The 25,818-nt window shown below is 33.0% G+C and overlaps 1 protein-coding gene across 46 annotated transcripts in view; it reads left to right on the plus strand.

The window, feature by feature from the left end:
- The window catches only part of ZBTB20 (zinc finger and BTB domain containing 20), an 829,160-nt gene that overhangs the window by 101,615 nt on the left and 701,727 nt on the right, over nt 1-25,818 (plus strand). For 31 of the 46 annotated variants that reach the window (XM_078352092.1, XM_078352083.1, XM_078352089.1 and 28 more), the window contains one exon: nt 16,126-16,239. The exons of the other annotated variants lie outside the window; for them this stretch is intronic. The gene's annotated coding sequence lies outside the window, so the exon portion shown is untranslated. The remainder of the gene's footprint in view (nt 1-16,125; nt 16,240-25,818) is intronic. 46 annotated transcript variants of the gene reach the window in all.

The raw sequence follows: 25,818 nt of genomic DNA on the forward strand, positions 1-25,818 counted from the left end.
TGTATCTCTCAGTTTTTTGAGGGTTTCTTTAACTTGGAATTTACTAAGGAACATTTTTCTACCCCCAAACTATAAAAATATTCTTAGTGTTTTCTTATAATAATTTTATAATATTCTTTACTATAATTGATTTCAATTGTCTGTATTTATTTTAACGTGTGAATTTCACTTGCTTAGTTGGTGAAGTAAACATGAGCTAGCAAAAGATTATGAATCATGATAAACTTCTGTGATTAATAATGGTAAAGTTTTTATATTAATAGAAAAAATGACATTCATTTAGCTTTTACTGTCTTCTAGGGACAGCGTTTTTTATATTCTTTATTTTTACAACAATGCGCTATGTTAGATATTAGTATCTCTATTATCATATTGTAACATTGAAGAAACAGATTCAGTAGCTAACCCTGATTTGTCATAGTGGGTGTTTGCTATCTATTGTCATGTAACAAATTACCACAGACTTAGCTTAAAACAACAAACATTTATCTCACTATTTCTGTGGGTCAGGATATTGGGAGCTGCTTTATGGGGTACTTCTAGCTCAGAACCTCTTATAGGTTGCAGGGAAGATATTGGCCAGGTCAGTGGTCATCTAAAGACTAGAGAATCTGTTTCCAAAATGGCTTAATCCTTGGTTCTTGTAGGACGTCTCAGTTTCTGACCACAAAGTCTTCTCTGTAGGGTTGCTTGAGTGTACTAATGACATGACAGCTGGTTTCTCCCAAAGCTAGTGATCAGTGAGAGAGAGAGAGAGAGATCAGAGATAGAGAGAGAGACAGAGAAAGATAGAGAGAGGGGTTGCAAGGAGGGACTAAAAGTTTGTAAGTTGGGGGTGCAAGAGTTGGTAGGTTAAAATTACTCTGTGTCTCTATATATTTTAGTGATAAGAGAAAGAAGTCCAACAAACTGGGACCTGCATTGTGTACATGGCTTTGTCTCAAGGAACCCTGGGAATGTTTGTCTGTTGTCAGGAAAACATGGACTCCTATAAAAGTTCTGATTTCTGTAAGAACTCAGACCTGAGGTTGAAGACCTTCTACATGAATTAGCAGGTGAACTGAGGCAAAACCTTATACTTCTAATAATTAACTTCTGCATTTTCCTGATGCCTCTGTCACTGTAAGAGTAACATATTAAGTGTGAAAAGTATAAAGAGCAAACAAAAATAAAAATTATTGTGTTACTTTTGTGAATAGGTATTAATAGGATATTATTTATGAATAGGATATTCATAATCCCTCTATGAGCCAACCTGAGAGCCATTCCTAGTTTTTTATTTGTTATATGTTTTATAATAATCAGATTGTCAAAGCAATTGAAAATTTGTATTATCTAAGTAATTGTTGCTTGCATGATAATGGGTAACCTTATACATTACTCCTGCTTGGCAAATAATACATTATACATTAATAATTTTCACTTGGACTATGTAGACTTAGCCTAGAGAGACTCAAAATACAACAGCTGTAATGTTCTAATGGAATACTTGACTGGGAAAAGATCTGAGTTTGGGTTTTAATGTAGCTAATAAGTGTAAAAATGGGAGACAATTCATAAAATCTATCTAAGCCTAAGTTCTTCATTTTAAATATTAAGACATTGGTTGAAAATCTCACAATTGCTGTGATTCAAATTGTTGAGCTTAAATGAACAAGGTTTAAAGAATAAACTGGATGACTATGGTTATTTCAGCGCTTTCCTAAAAATACAAATGAAAAAGAACAATCTATGTTGACAGTTGACATGTTGCCTTTTACTGCCCCCTATAAACAGATCATTTGATATTTTTATCATAATAATAAAATTTTTTCACAGCTATTTCTCTATAGTTTGTTTCTTCTTAAGTCATGGGCTTTCTGTCTGGAGCAACGTGAAAAGCATTGTATGTTTCAATGCCTCACATGTTAAAATTCTGAGTATTTAATTTTACAAAGCAGATATTGACTAATGGGAGACAATGGGCTATGATTATACCTACAGAGTAAAGAACTAATTTAAACAATTCAACATGAAAGCCCAATTTAATTGAAATTACAATCAGTAGTAGTTTATGGGAAAAAGAGTTTTTTGCAATATAGTGATAAACCAACCACAAACTAAACCAACTAAAAACTTTGCCACCAATACATTTGTACCAATACATTTTGTTATTTTCAACCTTTTTTTCCTCTTTGTTTTTCTGGATATAATAATATTATATCTCTTAGATGTTTCATTCAGAATTTAAGTATAATTGATGGTTTATGGGGCATTCAGATAACTTAAGCAGAGAGAAAAAATTATTTGCAGCTTTCAATATGGAAATTCTTAAATTATAGAATGAATATGTATTATAATGAAAATTAGGATGAAATACATTAGAATCTCATCAATAAATGTAAGTTAATATATACATATTTAATTTATATAGGTTTAACCATATGCATTCATTTGAAAAAGAAATATATATCAATTATTGAGCAAGTACTCTCACCATTTCACTTAAATAAGCTCTTGCTGATTAGTGAACTCACCACTCCAAGTAAGATTGGAGTTATGGCTGGCTTCCATCCCTGTTTACTTCTCAGGATGTGGACATCTTGCCATTCTGAATGATTCGAGTATTTGATGACACTAAAACTATATATAGCTTTGACATAAAGCCAATTCAATACTTTATATGGTTTTGAACTGAAATAAAAACAAAACAAAGCAAAACAAACAAGAAACAGTTCCAATGATGAAGGAAAAGAAAAGCTTTGTTGGATTTATAGAGAGGAGAGGTATAGTCTCTAATGTGTTACATCTTTTAAAGGGATAGATCCAATGTTTTACAGTAGTATTTCTCTTGTTTGGATTTCACAGGAGAACAACATAGGCTTTGTTTTGTACTTCTTTATCTGTATTAACAATATTTAGTTCAGGGTGAATTACTATTCATGAAAGGGGAGCTAAAATGGCTAACTCACAGCAGAGAGAATTATGGGCAGAGATGTTAGCACTCAGATGAACCTTTACTGTAGATTTTTCTATAGAGTACAAAAAACTGAATAACCAGAGAAATTTATTAGCTATAAAGATTTTTTGAAATTAATTAAAATTCAATTAAAGAGTGAAAATTATTAATAACAAAAACAATTCAAACATCAAAATGTTTACAGTGCTCATTTTGCAGTGATGTGAATAATTTTATCTTCTGAAATTTCTAGCTTTTTGCATTTTCTAAGTTTCCTACAATAGCATTTATAACTTATAGTGAAACTTAGATATACCTCAAATATTGTAATAAAACTCACAGTAATTTAAATTTATGATTTCTTAAATTAGCTCACTTTGTGTGTGTGTGTGTGTAGGTGTGTAGGATAATCAGTGATAGAAATGAAACTTGACAAGCTTCTTCTTGAACACGATGTTTGTCTTTTAGTTAAACTTTGCGGGAGGAAAGATGATGAATTTCCATTTATTAGTACAATATAATTATAATCTCATCTCTTTGACTCCATATTTATTTAGTATACAAGATAGTACTGTGATCTAGGCTTTTTTTTTTTTTTTTTTTTTGAGAAGGAGTCTCACTCTGTCACCCAGGCTGCAGTGCACCAGCACAGTTTTGGCTCACTGTGATTCTTCTGCCTTAGTCTCCCGAGTAGTTGGGATTACAGGAGTGTGCCACCATGCCCAGCTAATTTTTGTATTTTTAGTAGAGATGGTGTCTCACCATGTTGACCAGGCTGGTCTCTGGCCTTGAACTCATGACTTCAGGTGATCTGCCCGCCTTGACTTCCCAAAGTGCTGGGATTGCAGGCATGAGCCACCATGCCCATCCTACGCACTTTTATCTTTAGAAAGTTTATATATCATTAAATTGTGGCTAAAGCCTCATCAATTAAGATTTCACTGATATGGTTTGGCTCTGCGTCCACCCAAATCTCATGTTGTATTGTAATCCCTAATTTTGGAAGAGGGACCTGGTGGGAGGTGATCGGATCATGGGTGCAAATTTCCCCATTGCTGTTCTCATGATAGTGAGTTCTCACCGAGATCTAGTTGGTAAATGTGTGTATACTTTCCTCCTTGCTTTCTCTCTCCTGCTCCTCCATGGTAAGACATGCTGGCTTACTCTTCAACTTCTGCCATGATTCTAAGTTTTCTGAGGCCTCCCAGCCACGCTTCCTGTACAGCCTGTGGAACTGTTAGTTAATTAATCCTCTTTTCTTCATAAATTACCTAATCTCAGGTAGTTCCTTAGAGCAGTGTGAAAGTGGATGAAGACAGAAAATATAATTCTAAATTTATGATAATTGAAAAAAGAACTTGATGAAATTTGTCTTACAAATGAGGGGTTTGTCAAACACAAATATGGTCAGTATTTCTAGAATGGTTTCTTGCCAATTTAGGAGAACAAACTGTTTTGAAGGTATTACTGTAACAACATTAATTCCTATCCCAACAATTTACTAATCAACAACTCTTACTACTTACGTATTCATTTAAAAAAGAACCTTTTAATAGTAATCCTGGTTTCTATTAGCTTTCATTTATTAGTCTCTAAACTCCTACCCATCTATCATATCTCAGCTTAAACATCATTTTCTGAGTGAAATCTTCGTAAGCATGCCAAATTGTTTTCTCCTCAAATGCTATCATGGAAGTTCGTTTTTCTCTCCAAATCTATTCATAGTTTTATAATAATTTTATGATTATTGATTAATGTCTGGTTCCCACAAGGTATTAGTTGTATGACAATGGGATTGTGTCTGTTTTTCTTCTCATTGTCATTGTACGAACTATACAGTACCCAAAACATAGTAGGACCTTAATAGTTATTTATTTAATTATATGAATGTGTGAATGAATTATTGAATGAATGTACCTAGCAAAAAAGCCAAGATACCTTAAGCTTTATGTTTTAGTATTATAAAATTTCAATTCAATCATTAATAATTCAAATAACAGCATTGTGGAATTTCTGAGTATTGGAATTGATATTTATACCTGAAATTGAAGATCATGCTAAAAAATTATAGATCATTATTTAAAAAATAATATCTTGTAATTTTGTCTTCCTATGATTTTTGGATTGACTTTGGTTTTCTGTTGTTCTAATAGAGATGTAGAGTAGCTTTCATCTTATTACTCTTCCTTTTTTTTTTTGTTTGAGACAGTTTCACTCTTGTTACCCAGCCTGGAGTGCGATAGTGCCATCTTGGCTCACTGCAACCTCCACCTCCTGGTTCAAGCAATTCTCCTGCCTCAGCCTCCCGAGTAGCTGAGATTACAGGCATGCACCACCATTCCCAGCTAATTTTTGTATTTTTAATAGAGATGAGGTTTCTCCATGTTGGTGAGGCTGGTCTCGAACTTCCAACCTCAGATGATCCGCCTGCCTCAATTACCGTCCTTTAATTGTTATCCTTTTCTGTAGGGAAAACTACACAGTGATATTTTAATCATATGTCCATATTAGTGGACATACTGATCATAGCCTTTAATCAGAACTATCATCTGCACATAAAAGTTTTGGTGAAAAGTTCCCTAAGTTTTCATGCCAATTAGCCTATATGCATGTGATAGTATGTGATTGAATATTTATTGTAGGGATTATACAAAGTGAAATACAATTTAAGAATTCACTGTGAGATTCAGGGGACCAATCATAGGAATGCACATATTCTTAAAGTATCATAATTTGTAAAATATATGTTTTTACATAACAAACATAAAAGCGTTTGATAATACAATTCTAGTTTTAATTTCTAAGAGAAGATGAAGAGAGCTTAATTCATTCACTTATTTATTTAGCAGATTTCATACATGCCTCCAAATAAGGTAACTCTAAGTCAGTGAATTTCGTATTTTTATTGTAAAACACCCTTTTGAAGGGAGCTTTAGATATGAGAGACAAATATTTGCTTATAATTTCATAACATATGCATCATTATAACTAAAGTCATATAAAATATTTTAACTTACTAATATTAAGTTTCAATCCTAACTTTGTGAAACTTTTATTCATATTTTTCACATACATTTATAACATTAGTACCTTTTCAACGTTTTCTGAACATCATTTTTGGTTTTACCTGTTATTTTAGTTATAACATTTTTAAATTAATCTTTGATACTGTCACTTAAAATTTAATCAGAAGATACAAATACCATTTCCATAACACTAGGGGAACTTTTATCAACCCTTGTTTCTTAAGCATATATTTATGATCTCTACTATGTCACTATATAATCTTTTGGTTGTTTTATATGATGTTTGAAAGGCATATTTAAGTTGGCATCTAATACTTACAATTATGAAAAACAAATTCCAGGAAGAAAAACTAAACTTATATTACATTTTATTTGGCCTCTATTTTTAACTCTTCCAGCAGATTGACCTCTAAGACCATGACAAACCAATACTGACTGAGGTCATTTCTTGCTAATACACTTTCCTAAATACTACTTTGTTGTTTATAAAAAAGTAATTGGAAGTGTGGCACATAATATGAGAGTCTTTCTTCTGAGAAATAACATTGAGTAAACAGTTTGCCTTTAGAAGTTGAGCATCCCTAATCCAAAAATCTGAAATAAAATACTCCAAAGTCCAAAACTTTTTGAGCACTGGCATGACACCAAAAGTGGAAAATTTCACACCTAACTTCACTTGAGAGGTGCACAAAATTATGTTTAAAATATTGTATAAAATTACATTCAGGCTACATATATAAGGAATATGTGAAACATAAATTTTGTGTTTAGACTTGGGTTATATTGTAAGAATATTTCATTATGTGAATGCAAATATTCTAAAATCTGAAAAAATCTGAAATATTGGATAAGGAATTATCCTTATCCTTATAAGAATAAGGAATACCCAACTTGTATTCTAAAATATATTATATATATTTAGTCAATACTTGTTATTTGTGTCATTACTAGAAATAAAAAAGTAACCACCAAATACCGTTTTTCTCCAAGAACGTATGGCATAGTGGGAGAGACAGGCAGGCCATTGGACATTTTCAACATCCTATAATAATTGCTGTTGAGTAATAATTCCTCTCTATATATACCAGAGAGGTATAGAGTCATAAGAAGGGCCACTTAACCCAAGTCAGGGAAGGCTTCCTATAGGACATGATGGCTAAGAGAGCAATGAAAAGGTGAGTAGGAATTAGCCAGAGTTACAAGTATTAAGGGTGTTATAAGAAGACAAACAGCTTAGTCAAAAGCTTAGCATTAAAAAAAAGTATGTGGGCCGGGCGCGGTGGCTCAAGCCTGTAATCCCAGCACTTTGGGAGGCCGAGGCGGGTGGATCACGAGGTTAAGAGATCGAGACCATCCTGGTCAACATGGTGAAACCTCGTCTCTACTAAAAATACAAAAAATTAGCTGGGCATGGTGGCGCGTGCCTGTAATCCCAGCTACTCAGGAGGCTGAGGCAGGAGAATTGCCTGAACCCAGGAGGTGGAGGTTGCAGTGAGCCGAGATCCTGCCATTGCACTCCAGCCTGGGTAACAAGAGCGAAACTCCATCTCAAAAAAAAAAAAAAAAAAAAAAAGTATATGACAGGTTCATGGGTTTGTATGTAGTTCGCATAGTTCAGTATGGAGTAAATTGGCAGGTTCAAGTGTGTCTACCTGTGAAAGATGAGGTTGTAGAAGTAAGCTAATACTTGCATGGATTGCTGTACATCCTTTTTTAGATAGAAGTTTTTAATAGATATTCTTATATATATCATCCAAAAATTACTGTTTTAAGACAAGTGCCAAATAAATGCTCAATTTAAATGTAAATAACAATTTAAAAATAGTCACATCTTTATAAACAGAGGGCAAATTGTTGGTTTCACTTCCTGTTTGTGTGAGAAAAGACTAATGGATGACCTTTCACAATAGTCCTTAATACATAAACTTTGTGAGAGTAGCGATTGTGAATTTGATTCATTTTGTGAAGCTTATGGTTGCTTTGTAATACACATAGTAATAATCACCTCAACGTTTGTTTTAATTTAGTCAAGATTATTTATCTTACCTTAAATGACAGACATTTCTGTTGGGATATTATTATGATTATCATTATGATTTATCAGTATAAATCATATAAATCCAATGCCCTGACTTTGACATAAGATTTAAACCACATTAAATAGGCAGGCCTTCAGATAGTCTGATAATGGGTTGTTGCACAGGCTTGTGTGGGAACTTTTCTATCTAAGTCAAGCAAATTCAGGAATAAAAGATAACTGAATTGAGATAGAAATAGTAGATTTGTATGTATGTGAAGATGTGCTACAAGTAAGAAAAGAATTGGGATTTAATTTAGAAAATTTTATTAGCTCTTAATAATTATTAGTTTTGTTTATCACAAAATCATGAATATACCATCTGTGGGACTGAGGACTGTCACTATTCCGGGTTATTGTGTAGAATGCAAATCTTGTAAACACTCAATTTAATTATACATAAAGTTGTTTTTACTATAGTGAAAGCTATTCGCCACCTATTAGATTCTGAAACTGATTTATTTGTGTTTATCTCAACCAACAGTCATTTAACAGGATATAGTATATACTATGTTTGGGATAATATGTTCTACATAACCTGCATATTGTTTACATTTATTAAATTTTCCATTATTCATTGTTACTTTTCTGTTACATTTCCAATTCACAAAAATTTATCAGTAAAGTAGATGCATTAAAATATTAAAAAATGGAAATTCTAACAATAATTTGTAATAATTATTATAAGTATAAATAGTGAATAGTGTTCAAGAGCAATAAAATTTAGGGCCGGGCGCGGTGGCTCACTCCTGTAATCCCAGCACTTTGGGAGGCTGAGGCCAGTGGATCACGAGGTCAAGAAATCGGGACCATCCTGGTCAACATGGTGAAACCCCATCTCAACTAAAAATACAAAAAATGAGCTAGGCACAGTGGCGCGTGCCTGTAATCCCAGCTACTCAGGAGGCTGAGGCAGGAGAATTGCCTGAACCCGGGAGGCGGAGGTTGCGGTGCGCCATTGCACTCCAGCCTGGGTAACAAGAGCGAAACTCCGTCTCAAAAAAAAAAAAAAAAAAATGTACAATTAATAAGTGCGAGGAAAAGTGAACATGCAGGTGTGAGGATTTCATACAAGCAGCTTAAAAAGTACAAATAGAAAGGCCAGTGACAAATACCAGCAGTCTTTTTTCTTCCTGCTTCCTCTGGTTCCAAGTGTGTTGTTTTTCTCAAACTTTGTCAAATAATCAAAGGAAGCTATTGAAGCTTTTTGTTTTTGCCATTTTAATGTTTTCTGGTACAAAATAAATGACTTTTATTACTAAAGGTGAAAAGATCAAAACTACAAAGGCTTCATTCAGAATTGTACTCCTCATACGGCCAAAGCTGTTACAAATAATAGACAGGATTGCTTCAAAACTGTAAATCAGCCTCAAAGATGATAACAAATATGTTCAGAGAGAAAGCAGGAAAAAGTATTGATAAAATTCCTTTATCATACCACATTGTTGGATTTTGCATTATATCAACATATTACTGTATTGTGGAAAAACAGATACCATCTAATGTATGTGGTAGCAGATAATTAAATTTTAAGTTACAAGGTCTAAATCAGCTCTTGGCATTTCTGTGAATATGTGAAGAAATGCTTGATGACTTTTATTTTTCTTATCACTAAAAACCCATACTCTCTAATAGATATTTGTGTTTGTTTGTTTTTAATAATTATTTCCTGAGCTGTGATGTTGACTGAAAATGTGTCATTGTGACAGTATGGAGAACCAGACTTGCCCATAGCAAGGGGAGGGAGGTTTGTTACGTGAATGGAAATGTTTGTTATTTTGTAAGTTATTTTATAACCTACATTTGCAAGTATGAATGAAAAAAATGAAAAACCATTTCTTCATAATACTTGTGAATCCTATAAAAACTATTTCTATAATTTCAAGTAGTCTTATTAAGTCTTACATATCAATTCTTTAACAGCCTTGACCTATTAATTTAGGATCAAAAAATTTTTAATTGAGGACATGATAGAATTTCTTTAGAATATAAATTCTGGTACATATGGCTCAATGATCTCTGAGAACTTGACTCTTACCTAACATTTGATGCGTTTACTAATTTTGGGGGGAAGGAATTGATGACACATTATTAAGCCCATTTAAAAATAATTTCCAGGTGCAAAACATGAAGAAATACTTTTTCTCCTATCAACTTTATATAATTGAATGCTCTAAAAAGATGGATTAAGAATCCATTTTTCTAAATCTTCCAAGTTCAAACCTTCAACTTTTTAGGTTTGAGAGTAATACAATTTTTGACTTAGCGTTTGTTACATATTGAAGGTAGTCTTCATTGAGAAACCTTTTCATAACCTCTGGGTCAATGTTTATTTCAAATTATCTAGAATTATCTGTTAGAGCCACCTCCTATTCAGTATTAATCCCAGTGACCTCGAAGTATGTCATGATCTTCTGATACAGTAAAAATGAAGACGTTTTAAAAACTTTTTTTCTGGGTAATAATTTTACCCATCTATGGCTCGCACAATTTATCATTGAACCAGATAGAGATACCTTGATAAAAGATGATAAACAACGGTATTCTTCCAGCTAAAACTGGTGGTCCACATGCTTGTTGAACCCTCATGAAGTGATCTAGCAGATGCCAGCAGTTTGAGAACAATCTTAGAATCTTAAAATATGAAGAGAAAAAGGATATAGAGGAAAAGATTAGGATCAGAATTAGAATTTAGGGAAAGATTATGGAAGTAGTAGAATGAAATAATCTATTCTGAAAATATTTTCTTTACTTTTTGAAAGAGAGGGCTAACTTGTTTATATTTTCTTTCTCTTTTATTTGGTTTTTCCTTTCCTATCATAAAACTCTTACCTGTTAGTGCTGTTCTGAAGAACTTTATAACACCATGAATTTGACTGGATTGATTACATTTTAGTTGTTTGCCACTTTTTTTTCTTTAAGAAAGGTTAAGGTCACCGCACACAATAACAATGCTCACTTATAACCAAGGAGATGGTGCCAAGCCATTCATGAGGTATCTACCACCATGATCCAAACACCTCCCACCAGGCTTCATCTCCGACACTGGAGACCACATTTCAGCATGAATTTGGAGGGGATACATATTAAAACCATAATAGACAATAAATTATGAAAAGAAGGGCTTGTGAATGCAAGTAATAGTGGGGGGATATAGTGACAAAGAAAATGTGGAGTAAAACTTTTTATCTCGAAATTCTACTCCTATATGTTAGAGGCTCTCTTCTTTTCTGGTTTCAACTACTTTTATTTATTTTACTTTATTTCTTTTGAGACCAGAGTCTTGCCCTGTTGCCCAGGCTGGAGTGCAGTGGCACAATCTTGGCTCACTGCAACCTCCGCCTCCTAGGTTCAAGCGATTCTCTTGTCTCAGCCTCCCAAGTAGCTGGGATTACAGGGGCCAGCCACCAACCTGGCTATTTTTTTTCCCCAATTTTTAGTAGAAATGGTGTTTCATCATGTTGGCTAGGCTGGTTTCAAATTCATGACCTCAAGTGGTCCACCCACCTTGGCCTCCCAAAGTGCTAGGATTACAGCTGTGAGCCACCATGACTGGCCTTCAACTACTTTTAAACATATTATTAAAAGAGTTAAAACAAGAAATGGGCTCATTCATTCTGATATAGAAAATTTGTAATTCAATATTTAAAACATTGTCAGCATGACATTTTATGGGTGGAAGCAATGTTTTCAGACCTAAGGCCAGGAAAAGGACATGCATTTCTAGAAAGATGCAACTAAAAACTGGAAAGGCCAGAAATTATAGAGATAGAAATTAATGGAAATTTTTACTAATGACATCTTCAGTTATTTTCTCCCTTTATATTAGTAAGGCCCCAAATTTTAGATTTAATTTAGGATTGCAATACTTATGATCAAAGATATTAGTCCCCTTTCTTCTTAGCATACTTTGGTGTTTGTTTTCAAAAATAGAGTGTGATCATAAAGCTTGGAAAAAATGTATTTTATTGGTGGTCTCATAGACAATTTTCAAATTTGAAAGAAGTAAGCAAGCTTAGCTTTCTCTTTCTTAGTTTAATTGGATCTTTCCTAACAAATTAGCTTTCATTGTAAAATAAAACATTAGTTTTTAATCCCAAAAGGGAAACCTGAAATGCATTTTGTACAAGTGTGGATGCTGAATTTGACCAGTTTGTAAACCAGTAAGTGGGTAATTCAAGGTCAAAAAAAAAAACCATTCAGTTGGGGAAAAGGGTGGGGTAAGAGACTATTTAATTGTTTTTGGAGTGTACTCAATAAAAATATTTCTTTTTTTAACTCTGGAAAATGTACAGGATACTTTGTTTCTAAACTCATTGTTGGACAAATAAATAAAGATGTTTTAAAATGAACTCTTATTCTTTTTCAAGACCTAGATGGAAGTTTCCCTGCATTTGAGCAGACTTCAGTACTTATTTTCAGATGAACTTATCTGTAGGAAAGGTTTTACATATGTACCTTAACATGTTTTACCTTTTATAAAAAAGTGGATATAATGTTTTAAAATTGGCAGTTTTCTTCACTGATGGCATAGAGTATATTGTGATAGGGTTTTAAGTAGTTGGAACGCTAAATTGAGCATACAAAGACAATGCTTCTATCAGCTCCTTTTTTTTTTCAGTTCCCTGTACATCTCAAATTCCTATATTGCTCTGCATGTGACTTTTGCCTTTTTTATTGTTTCATAATGCTATAATGGTATGGTTTCAGTCTGGTTTAGTCTGTATTGGTGGAGAGTATTAACAAAATAAAGGACAACAGTTCATAAGGGATTTGATTCTTAGCTGCGGATGGAGTGGCAAGAGAGGAAGGCAGAAATAAGTTACCTTCTATTAGAATAAACTCTTTAAAAACAGAAAACCTATTCTTATAATTCACGCAGGCTCATTATAGCCACTTTTCCTCAGGAAATAGACAGAGGGAGACCTTCCACACTACTAAATAAACAATTCTGCTGTTGAGTATTTAGACTTTTTTGGCTAATTTTAAAGACATGATGGCATGGGGCAAACAGAGCTGGCTTCCCTCTAAGGAATTTCTAGTTATTTGGAATCTTTACATCATAAGTTACAAACAATTTTTGTGTTTCTTGCTAATCATCTTAACATGTTTCAACTCAAACACTGAAAATATATAGTGCTTCTCCAATGTCAATTCCTTGGTGTAGCAAAATATTAGTCATAATTTTCTTTGACATGTAAATTATTCCAAAATAATTGTCAAAACCATGGGCTTAATGACTATACAATCTAATGTATAGTATTTTCCTTCCCTTCCTCTCCGTTTATCACAGAATGGCATTAGAATGATTTGGTTCTATCATTTTCTTGTATTAATCTTGTCCTAATTCTCAATTGCTTTTTAGTTGTGAAACATGACAAAGTGAATCAAAGACTGGATTTGTAATCTAAAAACTAGAGTTTTGATTTTGGTACTGATGGAAATAGATGCTCGATGCCACAAAGAAAAATTAGCACTGAGACAAAGGATCTTTCAGTAACACAATTTTTACTTCCTGGACTGTAGGAAGGGTACCCTACATTGTGTCATGAGAGTGCAGTGCACAAAGGAAAACACACAAATTTATCCTTTACGCACTTGGGATTGTCCTTACTGCTGTGTCTGATCAACTGAGCCAGATCTCACAATCTAAACTAAAACCCGATTGGCTAAAAACTTAAAGCTTTTCTAAACAGGTAAAAGCAATGGAGCGCTGGGACATGCCTGTGAGCATATCCAGCACAGATATCTTGGTTAAAGTACAAAGATATAGAATGTACTATGTTCCTGTGAGTATGGCATGTCTAACAGCTACATAGGATAGGGCTTAAGAAAGAGTTATTAGCACACTTACGATTCATTCTTTAACAAGAAAGAAAACTTTAAAAAGGAATTTTTCTACTTCCCACAGTACTATTATTTATTAACTGTATCATATTAACTGGGAAAATAATTTACATGAGCCTCAGTTTCATTCCTTGTGAAATGTGAATTGTGACATTTGTGCATATGGTAATGGTGGTAATTGAAGAAGAGGACAGATGAATATAAATGACTATGAATTTTGTATGTTTTACACATATATGTATTATTATTATTTAAAAACAAGGCATCTTCTGCAAGAGAAATTTAGGATTCCACTGAACTCAAGGTTATACTTTTAAGTTTATCCAAATATTTTTGTAATTCTCAACTGCCTTTTCCCCATCATGCACCAACATGGGTTTTACCTCTTTTAAAAAAATGCATGTTCCCCTTGCAGTAGTCTATTACTTTATGCCAAGCAGTCTAAATAGTGCATATTCATTTAATGGGATTTTTAAATAAAAGAATTATTTAAGTCAATAGTACAGACTCAGAAATAGTAACTGGTATTATGAAGAATTGGGCACTCTATACCGCCATCTAGTGCCCATACTCTTAGGGTGCCAGTAACTTGAGGACTCCACCCACCTTGAAACGTTATAAGGAAAAACTACTATTTATAGAAATGAGTTTTTCACACATGATGCACATGTATTGTCCAAAATGCAAATCTGCCTATGTCACTTTTCTACTTGAAAACATCTCTTTTTGCCTAAGGTTAAACCCAAACACTTTACCATGGCATATATTGACCCTAAATATTTAGTCATGATCTATTTTGTCAGTCTTATTTTCACTCTTTCCATACTTTATACCTCACATTTCAGCTTTACTGAAGGTTTTACCTTTTTCACTAACCACACCATGTACTTCCATGTCTGTGAGTACATAATGCTTCTTCTGCCTGAAATATTATTCTGTTCCCTTACTGTCTGGTGAAATCCTGTTAATCTTTTAAAGCCCAGCTGAAATATCACCTCCTCAGTGAAGTCTTCCTTGATTCTCCTGGGAAAGTTAAATGCCATTCCAGTGTGCTCCCAGAGCACAGGCTTCTAGAATATGATCTTAAACTTTGAAAATGATTATTTTTGGGTGTCTGCTTACCCTGACATATTATAAGGATAGGCTTTGTCTTACTGTCTCTTTTTGTATGCCACTTTGCAGTCTTTGGCACATACCAGGCTCTGAATAAATGTTTGTTGAATGAATGAAAGTGATTCCATCCATCAGTGAGCCATTCAGCATTTTATAAAGTTGCTATCACTTGAAATAAAAAATTATATATATAACTTTATTATTATTTTTAATTGACAAATGAAATTGTGTATATTTATGGTGAGCAAAGTGATGTTTTAACATATGTATACCCATTGCGAAATAATAAATCAAGCTAATTAACATATCTATCATCTCATATACTTATCATTTGTGTGTGTGTGTGTGTGTGTGTGTGTGTGTGTGTGTGTGGTGATAACATTTAAAATCTACTCTCAGCAATTTTCAGGTGTGTAGTGCATTATTTATTACTAACTATATGTTATCATGCTGTAAAATAGATTGCCATAATTTGTTTCTCTTGTCTAACTGAAATTTTATACCCTTTGACCTACATATCCTTATTCTCCCCACCCCCACAAGTCCCAACCTTTGGTTACCTCTATTCAAAAAATAACTTTTGAAAAGCAATATCTAGTGCATAAACTGCCTCTTAAATTGGGAAAATGAACAACTTTTTAATACTTTGCTAATAAAAATCAGACAATTGTAGGTTGATAACTGCAGATTCCATGCCACATCAAAAAATATCCACTCAGCCTTATTAAATATTTTAATTCCGAGCTTTGACAATAATTATAGAGCCATATTATAAAACTGCTTTTAAAGGTAATCTGGGCCAACTCCTCATTTTTTGCATAAACACCTCCAGTCTCTTAATATTTCAAGCAACACATCATCTGTGAGCAATTCTGATGTTAAGAAATTTTTATTTACTTTGAGTTGAAACCTGTATCTAGTAATTTCAACCCATTATTTTATTAATAGTATATCCCTTGGGAACATACAGAATAATTTCATTTGAAGTTTTCAAACATATGAAACGTTTTCTATCCTGCTCGTTTTCTTAATCGCATAGTCGACATGTAATACCCTTGATTCTTTCTGCCATTCCAAGTATGTGATGACTCTAGTCTTTCACCCTTCCTTTTTCCCCTTCTTAGAATATTATTACGCTTCTGGGTCATCTGTATGACAGTACTGATCATGACATCTGACTATTGCTGATGACAGTGGGAAGATCATCTCCCTCATTCTGGATACTGTTATTCTGCCAGGTCAGTTTAAGATTTAATTGGATTTTTTCAGTGCCCATATCACATGGTTGACTCGTATTTGACCTTACTGGAGATGCTATCTCTTCTTATCCAAGGATAAAGTAACAGGTCATTGAGATATTATCTAGTTATGATGTCAGAGAAGGCAGTGATCTCCAGTAAAGGGAGCGGGTGCAAAAAATAATGATATAAGTGTAAAAAATTGCATAACTCAGATATAATACGATGGCTAAAAGGTGGTGAAAATATTATTTTAAGATGTTAAATCTTTAGACATTACCACTTTCGTACTGCAGATGTGTTAAGCAAATGTTGATAGTAGTATAGCATTTAGAATTATAATATCATTAAAGTTTTAATAATTTTAATATTTCCTTTGAATATAATAATGTTAATAGTTTCCCAAAAACATATTTTTTAAAATTGATGATTTCTGGATGCACTGTTAATATTTAGGGACAAACTCATTTAGGGAAAATGTAGCTTTGGTTTTATAATAAAAATTCAAGGAAAAATATATTCAGGAAACTTCACTGGGTTGAGTTTAATCCATTCAACAAATATTGTATGTTATTTTCATTGGTTATTTTTTGAGTATTTAGTAATTTACTGCATAAATGTATGAGGTATGTTTATCAATGTACTAATTGTATTTAAAGCTATTTATTTGTGATTTTTATTCTTTCTAGTTAGATTATAAACCCTGTATGGCCAAGTCAGTTGTCATCTTGTTTTGTATTTGCTGGTATAGTGTTCTGTGATGTTATTATACATACGAAGGGGCAGGCTTTCTTACTGAAAATTGTTAATTGGGTTTGTGAGTATCTTCAAAATGAAGGGTGTGTAGCACTTGCCTTGTTCATAACAAATGTATTTTGGATTAACTAGTGTGTACTGGTTAACCCACCTTAGAGCTAACATAGATTTTCCCTGAAAGTCTTTGACCCTGTGACATGTATCATCATGAATAGGCTTGAGATTGGAAGTTTAACCTGGAAAAGCTGTTATTTCTTTAAATACGTGTGACTATAACTTTTTAACGTGTGACAATGTAGGAGGTGGCATCACCTGATGAAACTTCATTGTTTGAATAGCTAGGTTTCCTATTGTAAGGATAATGGAATTAATCTTTTAATGATGTCTTAGACTTCATTTGTGGTATTTGAAATTAAAATGTAATTCTCTGTGCTAAAACCACAAGGAATAAATGTTTTCTAGCATATCTATTTATTAAAAAATAATACTTAAGGCAAGAATTAAAGGAATAGCAACATATAGGTACAATTATGTTTTGTGATTTTTGTGCTCATCTTCACCTATTAAACCACTTTCCTCCCACCAGATTAATTTCTTCAATGTATTTATACTTCTATTTATAGACTACTAACTTGTTTAAAGCTCCAGTTGTGCTTTTGAACATTTTAGCTTCAGATATTCTTGAAAAAGGATTTTTATTCTAAATGACCAACTATGTCCCAGTTTTGAAAGTCCAAATTATCTACTTAAAAAATCCTTTACTTTGGGTGGATAAAAAATCCTTACTTTGTGTGGGATTACATGGTGGCTCACACCTGTAATCCCACTACTTTGGGAGACCGAGGCTGGTGGGTCATTTGAGGTCAGGAGTTCAAGACTAGCCTGGCCAATGCAGTGAAACCCAGCCTCTACTAAAAATACAAAAAAACTAGTTGGACATGGTGGCACATGCCTGTAATCCCAGTTGCTCAGGAGGCTGAGGCAGGAGAATCACTTGAACCTGGGAGATGGAGGTTGCAGTGAGTCGAGATCGCACCACTGCGCTCCAGCTTGTGTGACAGAGTGAGACTGTCTCACACACACAAACACACACACACACAAATTCCTTTATTTTGATTAAATTAATGTGGATTTAACACTTTACTGTGCTTGTTGCTTTGGTCAGTTTTCGTAATCTCACAATCTTTGTTTCTGAAATAGGTGGACTTTATCAGGGTTAAGCAAAATGATTATGATATTTAATGAAGAATGCTGAAGGTTATCCTCATTGTTAGGGAAAGCTCAATAAATATGATAATATTAATTATCATAAATATATTATTATTTAATATTTCTCTGTCATTCATTTGAATCAGCAAATCATTCTTCTGTATCTTAAAGACTGTCCTGAATGTAACTCCAGTTTCATTGTACGCTTCCTTTGTGATGACACTGAATTTTATTTAGAATGCTTTCTGCTAATGCTAGGGGGAATGCTCTTGGTTTACTTTGTGAACATTCATCATCAGTTCTATATGGGTTAGAGTTCCTGCAGATATTTCTTTTTCTCAGTCTCAGGGCCAAATTAGAAAAAAAAAAAAAAAAAGTTAGGGCTATCTCTTCAAGCCCAGTGATTACCAGGGAGAGTTCCCTACATATATTTTTGGGAGTGGGACAAGTCACATAAAAAGTCACACAAAGCTTTTCTCCCATTTTTTTCAACTTTTTATTATAGTAAAATACACATAACATAAAATCCACCACCTTATTCAATTTTAACTGTACAGTTTGGTGGCATTAAAGACATTTTTATTATTGTGAAACCATTATCACCAACCATCTCCAGAATTATCTTCATCTTGCAAAGTTAAAGCCTATATCCATTAAAGAATAACTCCTCATTTTCTCCTCCCCATCACCAACGTGGCAACCACCATTGTACAGTCTGTATCAATGATTTTGATTTTCCTAAGAACCTCATATAAATTGGATCATACAGTAATTGTCTTTTTGTGTTTGGCTTTATTTCATTTAGCATGGTATCCTAAAAGTTCACTCATGTTGAACTTTTTCAACATGAAAAAAGTTGAAAAAGCATATGTCACAATTTTCTTACTTTTTAACACTGAATAATATTCCATTGTGTATATATATCATAATTTGTGTATCAATTTATCCATTTAATAGACACTTGGATTGCTTCTACATTTTAGTAATTGTCAATATGGGTGTTGTGAATATGGCTGCTATGACCATAAGTGCACAAATATCTCTTCAAGATGCTGTTGTTAATTTTTTTGAATATATACACAGCGATAGAATTGCTCTGTCATATGGTAGTTCTATTTTTAACATTTTGAGAAACTATCATGCTATTGTTCACATTTTTATCAAAGGTATAAAATGGTTCTAACTTCTCTACATCTTCACTAAAACTTGTTTTGTGTTTTTTTTTATAATAGCAATTCTAATTGGTGTGACATTCCATTTCACTGTAGCTTTGATTTGCATTTCCCAAATGATTAGTCATGTCAAACCTCTTTTCATGTGCTTGCTAGCCATTTGTATATATTTCTTTGAGATATGTCTATTCAAGTTCTTTGCACAGTTTTGAATCAGGTTATTTTGTTGTTGTCGTGTTTTTAGGGGTTCTCTGTATATTTTGGATATTAACCCCTTATCCAATATAAGACTTGCAAATATATTCCCTCATTCAGTGGTTTGCTTTTCACTCTGCTGATGACTTTTTATGCAAATTTAATTTTTAATTTTTGTGAAATCTAGTTTGTCTTTTTTGTTGTCATTGCCTGTGACAAAATGGTAAAATCCAAATTTTACCAAATCCAAATTTTACCAAATCCAAAATTGCCAAATTAATACCATGAAGCTTTTGCCTCATGTTTTCTTCTAAGAGATTTATAGTTTTAGAACTTATATTTAAAGCTTATATTTAGATTATATGAATCCATTTTGATTTAATCTTATATATGGTATCAGGTAAGGATTGAAGTTTATTCTTTTGCATGTGGATACCCACCTTGCCCAATCACTATTTGTTGAAAAGACTGTCTATTCTCCATTGAATAACTTTACAAGAATCATTTAGGGCTGGGCACGATGGCTCAAGCCTATAATCCCAGCACTTTGGGAGGCTGAGGTGGTGGATCACGAGGTCAAGAGATTGAGACCATGGTGGTCAACATGGTGAAACCCCATCTCTACAAAAAATACAAAAAATTAGCTGGGCATGGTGGTGTGTGCCTGTAATCCCAGCTACTCAGGAGGCTGAGGCAGGAGAATTGCCTGAACCCAGGAAGCAGAGGTTGTGGTGAGCCGAGATCATGCCATTGCACTCCAGCCTGGGTAACAAGAGCGAAACGCCGTCTCAAAAAAAAAAAAAAAAAGAATCATTTAATCACATGGGTGAGTGTTTATTTCTGGACTCTATTTTATTTCTTTGTCTTTACTCCAATACCATGCTGTTTTGATTACCATAGCTTTGTAGTAAGTTTTGAAACCAGGAAGTTTGAGTCCTCGAGCTTTGTTATTCATTTTTAGGTTTGTTTTGGGTGTTTGGGGTCCTCTTATATTTCACGTGAATTTTGGAATGAGTTTTTCTGTTTCTGCAAAAACATTATTGAGATTTTTATAGGGAATATATTATATCTTACTTTGGACAGAATTGACATCTCGACAGTGTTAAGGCTTCCAGTTCATGAATATAATTCTTTCCATTTATAGCTTCTTTAATTTCTTTCATAAATGTTTTATAGATTGTCTTTTTCTTTGTAGTTTCATTATGGTAGATTTTGTTTTTCTAGGAATTTCTCCATTTTGACTAGGTTATCCAATTTGTTGACCTAGAAGTTGCTCATAGTATTCTCTTATAATCATTTTTATTTCTGTCGAATAGTAATAGTGTTTCCTCTCTTATTTCTGATATTTGTAATTTGAGTGTTCTCTTTTTTTCTTAATATATATGTATACCCCTACATATATATGTTTTTTCTTAGTATATGTATCCAAAGGTTTGTCAATCTTGTTAATATTTTTGAAGAACCAACTTTTGGTTTTATTGGTTTTATCTAAAGTTTCTATTCTATATTTTATTTATCTGCTCCAATATGTATTATTTATTTCCTTCTTCTAACTTTGGGTTTAGTTTGTTTGTTTTCTAGCTCCTTACGTTGTAAAGTTAGGGTGCTGATTTTAGATCTTTTTTGTTTTTTAATGTAAGCATTTATGATTACAAACATTTTCCTTAGCACTCCTTTTGCTGTGTTTCATAAGTTTTGATATGGGATAACACTTTTTCATTCATCTCTAGGTATTTTCTAATTTCTCTTGTGATTTCTTTTTTGATCCTTTGATTGTTTAAGAGTATGTTGCATAACTGTTTTCTTTTTGTTACTGATTTCTAACTTCATCCCTTTGTGGTCAGAAAGGACACTTTGTATGATATTTATCTATTTAAATCTATGGAGATTTAATTTGTGATCTAACATGTGGTCTATCCTGGACACTGGTAGCTGGCTTATGTACACTTGAGAAGATTGTGTATTCTGTTGTTGTGTGGAGTGTTCCCAATACATCTGTTGTATTGTTATTGTTTTTTGTATTACTAAGTAACAAATGAGTTTTACAGTTTTCTGTACCTCACCAATCTCCATTTCTGTTCCCAGAAAATATATATAATATTTTATGCACTTTGCTTTCCTTGCAGTGACTGTGTAATGTAACTTTTCCTGCCTCTTCTCCTTCCCTGTGTCTCTTGCAGCCACACACTTCTCTTCCTCCTTACTCAGGTTTAAGAACATATGTTTCTTAAAAGATCAGTAAAGTGATTACTTCATTATATATAATCATATCGCTCCCTAATACAGTATAATTTATTGTGTACTTACTCTCATAGCTATTTTATAGAAAAAGCTCAATCTGGATTGGATTACATAAAATACATGCTGTTATATTGCCTTTCATTTCATGCCAAAAATTCTAGAAAAAATATATTTTTAAAGGATTAGGACTACCAGATAAACCTAAGAAGTCATGGTTCTTACCACGGGTTAATTTAGCTCATTTAAACAATTTGAATTTTCCCACTTCCCTTGAAAGCCCAAAGGAAGACAATTTTGTCATCATAATATGACACTAACTTATCTTTTGATAAGGGTATTAAGAGCAAGCTGTCTGTTGTACTCAGGGTTGGATAGCATGCCCCAATTTTTGTTGACTAGTGACCTCTAAAACTTATTACATTTGGGCCCACTTAATATCAAGTCACCTAATGGAAGCACATTTTTTTCCACCAAATCATTTTGTACTAATTCAGTACAATTTTACCCATTTAATATCAATTGACACTAAACTATTTCCTGTGCAATGTCAATTGAAAATCACTGATTTCCTTCTAATACAGCACTTAGTGTCAATTTCTGTGTGTAGCAAAAGCACTTTTTCAATTAACTACACCATATAATTTTTTGTTTTTAGTTGTTTTGCATGGACTGTCTGATAATAGTTTTGTGAAACAAAGACATAAGAAGGAGAAAAAGATGACTTTCCTTTTTGGCATTAAATAATTTAAATCTTAGGATTTTATTTTCAGAATATAGAAGGTCAAATAGCTCCTTGGAAAACTTTGAATTATATCAAGGAATGTGGTGGTAAATTGACATTAGCAGTAAATAGAATTCTGTATTTTGGCACGTTGTATATACTAAGCTATGTATAGAAAATATTTTGACTAATAAGCAGCATCATAAGTTCCTCCTCTCATGATTCAATTCAAAAAAATGTACTGTTGAATAATGGTTAATGAAATTATTATTTATTTTATTAGAGGGATTAGCTCACTAATATATGTTTGTGTACTCTTACTAGAAAAGTGGTTTAACATTACCTGCAGTAATTCATGAAACTGGGAAAGCTGTGTGGACTAGCACAGCTAGGAGAAGCACAGCTGAAGCTGTGCTTTTGATTAGATAATATCAGATTTATTCAGCAAATGCAAATATTGTCTTAATAATTTATACATCTCTATTATTCTGAATGATGATGGGCAATGAGGAAATTGGAGTAGATCCTGATTTTCTTAGAGAATTATGAAGGGATATATGTAAATAAAAACAGAAAGTTACTTAAAGCTGTATAGAAAATTTGTGCATATTGAATTTTTATTAAAGCATTAGGGTACTTAGCCAAACACTGTAGGATATCTGCCTAGATAAGGCATGACCTCTTTACATAACAGAGATCAACATCTAATGAGAGAAAAGACTCATAAATGAGAAATAATTTAAAAACAGTAAATTTTAAGTGATACATTTTGGAACACAGTTTTTATATAGTACATGTTCTTAGATTTTTAGAAAGAGCAATATATATATCTAGAATTCTCTAGAGTGACTCATTGAGATGTACCCTGAAGGAAGCTTTGATATAACTTGGAAAGGAAGATAGAATGAACTCTCATTAAGTTATGTCTTTTTTTTTTTCATTTCAGGCTTCTTAGAGTTTCATGGTTCTTGTGTTGTCTCCCTATTGACAGTAGCTTCATTTTGGAATAATATTAATTAGAAGAGATTTCAGCAATAATTCAAACTAATATTTTTGAATGTGTACCAATTGACTGATATAATACTAGGAACTGAGCATGCAGAAAGAAGTAAAATATTACCCTTTCTTTTGAGGAACTGTAATCACGGGTGGAGTAATGCATGTAAACAGATAATATTAGCATTAACTTGATGGTGTGCAACAATGTACTATGGGTCTAAAGGGAGGCCATCTGAAGGGATGTTGGAAATGATCCCTGAAAGATGAATAAGAGATGGATAGACAGGGAGGGAAGGAGGATCTCTTCAGTCAAAGGACTACATGTATAGAAGCATGAAAATTATAAATGTGGCATATGTGGGAAGCCATTATACTCAAATGTAAGTGTATTTTATGAAGTTTCTATTATAATGTATGTGCTATTTTATAACACTTTCTCCATTTAACATTATATGCAGTTGTTTTTCCCTTGTCCTTTATTATTTTTTATAGGACATTGTTTTCAGTTGCGATATGATACTCTGTCATATGTTGCAAATAGTTTTTTCTAAATTTATTGTTTGCCTTTTAGTTTCATTTGTTTTTGCTATACAGACCTTTCATTTTTATATGTTTTAATATTCCATTTTTAAAACACATATTATGTTTTTTATGGCTTCTGCCTTTGCTTTTATGCTTAGGAAGACCTTCTCCAACCCAAGATAAGATTAAAAATTCTTCTATATTTGCTTCTAGTTCTTTTATGGTTTTATTGTTTACATATAACTCTACAAACCATCTGGAATTTTATTTTGATATACAGTGTGAGATAGGCTCTAAATTTACTCTGTTCTAAATATTTAACCAGTTGTCTCAGCACCATCAATTGAAAAAATCTATGTTTTTCCCACTGATTTAAAATGCATTATTTATCATATGCTAAATACTTAATTTACAAATGGGCTTGTTTCTTGCCTTTCTATTTGATTTCCAGGCTATTTTTTCTCTTCAGTTCTATCAGTTTCGATATGGTTTACTAGGTCTATGCTATTTATTGTGGCTTTTACATACAGTTTAAACCTGCTAATGAAAGTTTCTTTTTAGTATTTTTCATTTTAAGAGGTTAATGGCTATTTTTTTTGCAATTTTTATTAGATTTTAGGTTTTGGGGTACATGTGAAGAACATGCAAGATAGTTGCATAGGTACACATGTGGCAGTGTGATTTGCTGCCTTCCTCCCCTTCAACTATATCTGGCATTTCTCCCCATGCTCTCTCTCCCCAACTCCCCAACCCCCGCTGTCCCTCCCCCATTCCCCCCAACAGACCCCCGTGTATAGTGCTCCCCACCCTGTGTCCATGTGTTCTCATTGTCCCAAAGGACTATAATTGTTCTACTATAAGGACACATGCACAGGAAGGTTCATTGCAGCACCATTTACTATAGCAAAGACCTGGAAATAACCCAAATGCCCATCAATGAGAGACTGGACAGGGAAAATGTGGCACATATACACCATGGAATATTATGCAGCAATAAAAAACGATGAGTTCGTGTCCTTTGTAGGGACATGGATGAAACTGGAGACCATCATTCTCAGCAAACTGACACAAGAACAGAAAATGAAATACCGCATGTTCTCACTCATAGGCGGGTGTTAATGGCTATTTTTAATCAATTTATTGTAAGAACTTTAGGATTATTGAATCAAAGCCTTTCTACCACTGCCCCCCCAACCTTCGATTTTATTGGACTTCTGAGAGTGGTTGCATTAAATTTGTGAACTGTTTTGGGGATGATGGACACAGAGATTTCTCATCTGGAAGATGCCTTAATATATTCAAGATATTTTTAACATTACTTAGAGAAATATTTTTTTCCATGGAAGTCCAACTTGTTTCTTGTAATGTTAGTTTCTATGTAGTTTTAATTTTTTATCATTAATAATAATAGACTGTACTTTCTATTGTATTTTTAAATGGCTGTTTTTGGTATAGTGGAAACAATTTTGATGTGTGAGTTTGTATGTGTGTGTAAACAAGCAACTTAATTTTTTATTCTACTTCTTTCTCATATTTACAGTTCATGTTTTTTGTTATATGGCATTGCTGGAACTTCCAAAGTATAATAATAAGCACTAGCAAAAGTTTGTTTTTCTCTTGGTTTCAGTGAGAATACCACTAACGTTTCACCATTAGGTATAGTGTCTTCATTATATTGGAAGAGTTTAGTCATAGTTTATTAAGAGCTTTAAAATTAAGAATTATTGATTTTTATTACATGCATTTTCAGCACTATCAAAATTA

The sequence above is a fragment of the Callithrix jacchus genome, chromosome 15 (assembly GCF_049354715.1).
Source record: "Callithrix jacchus isolate 240 chromosome 15, calJac240_pri, whole genome shotgun sequence".
Lineage (NCBI taxonomy): Eukaryota > Metazoa > Chordata > Mammalia > Primates > Cebidae > Callithrix > Callithrix jacchus.